Source organism: Sebastes fasciatus, chromosome 7 (assembly GCF_043250625.1).
Source record: "Sebastes fasciatus isolate fSebFas1 chromosome 7, fSebFas1.pri, whole genome shotgun sequence".
In the NCBI taxonomy this organism is placed as follows: Eukaryota; Metazoa; Chordata; class Actinopteri; order Perciformes; family Sebastidae; genus Sebastes; species Sebastes fasciatus.
The window spans coordinates 760,495-767,251 of NC_133801.1; positions in this window are offsets into that span (position 1 = coordinate 760,495).

The following is a 6,757-nucleotide window of genomic DNA, read 5'->3' on the forward strand; positions in this document are numbered from 1 at the left end:
CTGTTATACGTAGCGACGGTCCTTTATACGTAGCGACGGTCCATTATACGTAGCGACGGTCTGTTACACATAGCGACGGTCTGTTATACGTAGCGACAGTCTGTTATACGTAGCGACGGTCCTTTATACGTAGCGACAGTCTGTTATACGTAGCGACAGTCTGTTATACGTAGCGACGGTCCTTTATACGTAGCGACAGTCTGTTATACGTAGCGACGGTCCTTTATACGTAGCGACAGTCTGTTATATGTAGCGACGGTCCTTTATACGTAGCGACGGTCTGTTACACATAGCGACGGTCCGTTATACTTAGCGACAGTCTGTTATACTTAGCGACGGTCTGTTATACTTAGCGAGGGTCTGTTATACGTAGCGTCAGTCTGTTATACGTAACGACAATCTGTTATACGTAGCAACGGTCTGTTATACGTTACGACAGTCCGTTATACGTAGTGACGGTCTATTATACGTAGCAACGGTCTATTATACGTAGCGACGGTCTGTTATATGTAGCGACGGTCTGTTATACGTAACGACAATCTGTTATACGTAGCGACGGTCCGTTATACGTAGCGACGGTCCGTTATACGTAGCGTCGGTCTGTTATACGTAACGACGGTCCTTTATACGTAGCGACGGTCCATTATACGTAGCGACGGTCTGTTACACATAGCGACGGTCTGTTATACGTAGCGACAGTCTGTTATACGTAGCGACAGTCTGTTATACGTAGCGACGGTCCTTTATACGTAGCGACAGTCTGTTATACGTAGCGACGGTCCTTTATACGTAGCGACAGTCTGTTATACGTAGCGACGGTCCTTTATACGTAGCGACAGTCTGTTATACGTAGCGACGGTCCGTTATACGTAACAACGGTCCGTTATACGTAGCGACAGTCTGTTATACTTAGCGACAGTCTGTTATACTTAGCGACGGTCTGTTATACTTAGCGAGGGTCTGTTATACGTAGCGTCAGTCTGTTATACGTAACGACAATCTGTTATACGTAGCAACGGTCTGTTATACGTTACGACAGTCCGTTATACGTAGTGACGGTCTATTATACGTAGCAACGGTCTATTATACGTAGCGACGGTCTGTTATATGTAGCGACGGTCTGTTATACGTAACGACAATCTGTTATACGTAGCGACGGTCCGTTATACGTAGCGACGGTCCGTTATACGTAGCGTCGGTCTGTTATACGTAACGACGGTCCTTTATACGTAGCGACGGTCCATTATACGTAGCGACGGTCTGTTACACATAGCGACGGTCTGTTATACGTAGCGACACTCTGTTATACGTAGCGACAGTCTGTTATACGTAGCGACGGTCCTTTATACGTAGCGACAGTCTGTTACACTCAGCGACGGTCCGTTATACGTAGCGATGGTCTGTTATAGTTAGCGATGGTCTGTTACACATAGCGACGGTCCTTTATACGTAGCGACAGTCTGTTATACGTAGCGACAGTCTGTTATACGTAGCGACGGTCCATTATACGTAGCGACGGTCTGTTACACATAGCGACGGTCTGTTATACGTAGCGACAGTCTGTTATACGTAGCGACGGTCCTTTATACGTAGCGACGGTCCATTATACGTAGCGACGGTCTGTTACACATAGCGACGGTCTGTTATACGTAGCGACAGTCTGTTATACGTAGCGACAGTCTGTTATACGTAGCGACGGTCCTTTATACGTAGCGACAGTCTGTTATACGTAGCGACAGTCTGTTATACGTAGCGACGGTCCTTTATACGTAGCGACAGTCTGTTATACGTAGCGACGGTCCGTTATACTTAGCGACAGTCTGTTATACTTAGCGACGGTCAGTTATACTTAGCGAGGGTCTGTTATACGTAGCGTCAGTCTGTTATACGTAACGACAATCTGTTATACGTAGCAACGGTCTGTTATACGTTACGACAGTACGTTATACGTAGTGACGGTCTATTATACGTAGCAACGGTCTATTATACGTAGCGACGGTCTGTTATATGTAGCGACGGTCTGTTATACGTAACGACAATCTGTTATACGTAGCGACGGTCCGTTATACGTAGCGACGGTCCGTTATACGTAGCGTCAGTCTGTTATACGTAACGACGGTCCGTTATACGTAGCGTCGGTCCGTTATACGTAACGACGGTCCGTTATACTTAGCGACGGTCCGTTATACGTAGCGACGGTCCGTTATACTTAGCGACGGTCCGTTATACTTAGCGACGGTCCGTTATACGTAGCGACGGTCTGTTATACGTAGCGACGGTCCGTTATACGTAGCGACGGTCTGTTACACTCAGCGACGGTCTGTTATACGTAGCGATGGTCTGTTATAGTTAGCGACGGTCTGTTACACATAGCGACGGTCCTTTATACGTAGCGACAGTCTGTTATACGTAGCGACGGTCTGTTATACGTAACGACAATCTGTTATACGTAGCGACGGTCCGTTATACGTAGCGACGGTCCGTTATACGTAACAACGGTCCGTTATACGTAGCGACGGTCCGTTATACTTAGTGACGGTCCGTTATACGTAGCGACGGTCCTTTATACGTAGCGACGGTCCATTATACGTAGCGACGGTCTGTTACACATAGCGACGGTCTGTTATACGTAGCGACAGTCTGTTATACGTAGCGACAGTCTGTTATACGTAGCGACGGTCCTTTATACGTAGCGACAGTCTGTTATACATAGCGACGGTCCTTTATACGTAGCGACAGTCTGTTATACGTAGCGACGGTCCTTTATACGTAGCGACAGTCTGTTATACGTAGCGACGGTCCGTTATACGTAACAACGGTCCGTTATACGTAGCGACGGTCCGTTATACGTAGCGACGGTCTGTTACACATAGCGACGGTCTGTTATACGTAGCGACAGTCTGTTATACGTAGCGACGGTCCTTTATACGTAGCGACGGTCCATTATACGTAGCGACGGTCTGTTACACATAGCGACGGTCTGTTATACGTAGCGACAGTCTGTTATACGTAGCGACGGTCCTTTATACGTAGCGACAGTCTGTTATACGTAGCGACAGTCTGTTATACGTAGCGACGGTCCTTTATACGTAGCGACAGTCTGTTATACGTAGCGACGGTCCTTTATACGTAGCGACAGTCTGTTATATGTAGCGACGGTCCTTTATACGTAGCGACGGTCTGTTACACATAGCGACGGTCCGTTATACTTAGCGACAGTCTGTTATACTTAGCGACGGTCTGTTATACTTAGCGAGGGTCTGTTATACGTAGCGTCAGTCTGTTATACGTAACGACAATCTGTTATACGTAGCAACGGTCTGTTATACGTTACGACAGTCCGTTATACGTAGTGACGGTCTATTATACGTAGCAACGGTCTATTATACGTAGCGACGGTCTGTTATATGTAGCGACGGTCTGTTATACGTAACGACAATCTGTTATACGTAGCGACGGTCCGTTATACGTAGCGACGGTCCGTTATACGTAGCGTCGGTCTGTTATACGTAACGACGGTCCTTTATACGTAGCGACGGTCCATTATACGTAGCGACGGTCTGTTACACATAGCGACGGTCTGTTATACGTAGCGACAGTCTGTTATACGTAGCGACAGTCTGTTATACGTAGCGACGGTCCTTTATACGTAGCGACAGTCTGTTATACGTAGCGACGGTCCTTTATACGTAGCGACAGTCTGTTATACGTAGCGACGGTCCTTTATACGTAGCGACAGTCTGTTATACGTAGCGACGGTCCGTTATACGTAACAACGGTCCGTTATACGTAGCGACGGTCCGTTATACGTAGCGACGGTCTGTTACACTCAGCGACGGTCCGTTATACGTAGCGATGGTCTGTTATAGTTAGCGATGGTCTGTTACACATAGCGACGGTCCTTTATACGTAGCGACGGTCCATTATACGTAGCGACGGTCTGTTACACATAGCGACGGTCTGTTATACGTAGCGACAGTCTGTTATACGTAGCGACAGTCTGTTATACGTAGCGACGGTCCTTTATACGTAGCGACAGTCTGTTATACGTAGCGACAGTCTGTTATACGTAGCGACGGTCCTTTATACGTAGCGACAGTCTGTTATACGTAGCGACGGTCCATTATACGTAGCGACAGTCTGTTACACATAGCGACGTCTGTTATACGTAGCGACAGTCTGTTATACGTAGCGACAGTCTGTTATACGTAGCGACGGTCCTTTATACGTAGCGACAGTCTGTTATACGTAGCGACAGTCTGTTATACGTAGCGACGGTCCTTTATACGTAGCGACAGTCTGTTATACGTAGCGACGGTCCTTTATACGTAGCAACAGTCTGTTATATGTAGCGACGGTCCTTTATACGTAGCGACGGTCCGTTACACATAGCGACGGTCCGTTATACTTAGCGACGGTCTGTTATACGTAACGACGGTCTGTTATACGTAGCTACAGTCTGTTATACGTAGCGACAGTCTGTTATACGTAGCGACGGTCTATTATACGTAACGACGGTCTGTTATACGTAGCGACAGTCTGTTATACGTAGCGACGGTCTGTTATACGTAACGACAATCTGTTATACCTAGCGACGGTCCGTTATACGTAGCGACGGTCCATTATACGTAGCGTCGGTCTGTTATACGTAACGACGGTCCGTTATACGTAGCGTCGGTCCGTTATACGTAACAACGGTCCGTTATACTTAGCGACGGTCCGTTATACGTAGCGACGGTCCGTTATACTTAGCGACGGTCCGTTATACGTAGCGACGGTCCGTTATACGTAGCGACGGTCCGTTATACGTAGCGACGGTCTGTTACACTCAGCGACGGTCCGTTATACGTAGCGATGGTCTGTTATAGTTAGCGATGGTCTGTTACACATAGCGACGGTCCTTTATACGTAGCGACGGTCCATTATACGTAGCGACGGTCTGTTACACATAGCGACGGTCTGTTATACGTAGCGACAGTCTGTTATACGTAGCGACAGTCTGTTATACGTAGCGACGGTCCTTTATACGTAGCGACAGTCTGTTATACATAGCGACGGTCCTTTATACGTAGCGACAGTCTGTTATACGTAGCGACGGTCCTTTATACGTAGCGACAGTCTGTTATACGTAGCGACGGTCCGTTATACGTAACAACGGTCCGTTATACGTAGCGACGGTCCGTTATACGTAGCGACGGTCTGTTACACATAGCGACGGTCTGTTATACGTAGCGACAGTCTGTTATACGTAGCGACGGTCCTTTATACGTAGCGACGGTCCATTATACGTAGCGACGGTCTGTTACACATAGCGACGGTCTGTTATACGTAGCGACAGTCTGTTATACGTAGCGACGGTCCTTTATACGTAGCGACAGTCTGTTATACGTAGCGACAGTCTGTTATACGTAGCGACGGTCCTTTATACGTAGCGACAGTCTGTTATACGTAGCGACGGTCCTTTATACGTAGCGACAGTCTGTTATATGTAGCGACGGTCCTTTATACGTAGCGACGGTCTGTTACACATAGCGACGGTCCGTTATACTTAGCGACAGTCTGTTATACTTAGCGACGGTCTGTTATACTTAGCGAGGGTCTGTTATACGTAGCGTCAGTCTGTTATACGTAACGACAATCTGTTATACGTAGCAACGGTCTGTTATACGTTACGACAGTCCGTTATACGTAGTGACGGTCTATTATACGTAGCAACGGTCTATTATACGTAGCGACGGTCTGTTATATGTAGCGACGGTCTGTTATACGTAACGACAATCTGTTATACGTAGCGACGGTCCGTTATACGTAGCGACGGTCCGTTATACGTAGCGTCGGTCTGTTATACGTAACGACGGTCCTTTATACGTAGCGACGGTCCATTATACGTAGCGACGGTCTGTTACACATAGCGACGGTCTGTTATACGTAGCGACAGTCTGTTATACGTAGCGACAGTCTGTTATACGTAGCGACGGTCCTTTATACGTAGCGACAGTCTGTTATACGTAGCGACGGTCCTTTATACGTAGCGACAGTCTGTTATACGTAGCGACGGTCCTTTATACGTAGCGACAGTCTGTTATACGTAGCGACGGTCCGTTATACGTAACAACGGTCCGTTATACGTAGCGACGGTCCGTTATACGTAGCGACGGTCTGTTACACTCAGCGACGGTCCGTTATACGTAGCGATGGTCTGTTATAGTTAGCGATGGTCTGTTACACATAGCGACGGTCCTTTATACGTAGCGACGGTCCATTATACGTAGCGACGGTCTGTTACACATAGCGACGGTCTGTTATACGTAGCGACAGTCTGTTATACGTAGCGACAGTCTGTTATACGTAGCGACGGTCCTTTATACGTAGCGACAGTCTGTTATACGTAGCGACAGTCTGTTATACGTAGCGACGGTCCTTTATACGTAGCGACAGTCTGTTATACGTAGCGACGGTCCATTATACGTAGCGACAGTCTGTTACACATAGCGACGTCTGTTATACGTAGCGACAGTCTGTTATACGTAGCGACAGTCTGTTATACGTAGCGACGGTCCTTTATACGTAGCGACAGTCTGTTATACGTAGCGACAGTCTGTTATACGTAGCGACGGTCCTTTATACGTAGCGACAGTCTGTTATACGTAGCGACGGTCCTTTATACGTAGCAACAGTCTGTTATATGTAGCGACGGTCCTTTATACGTAGCGACGGTCCGTTACACATAGCGACGGTCCGTTATACTTAGCGACGG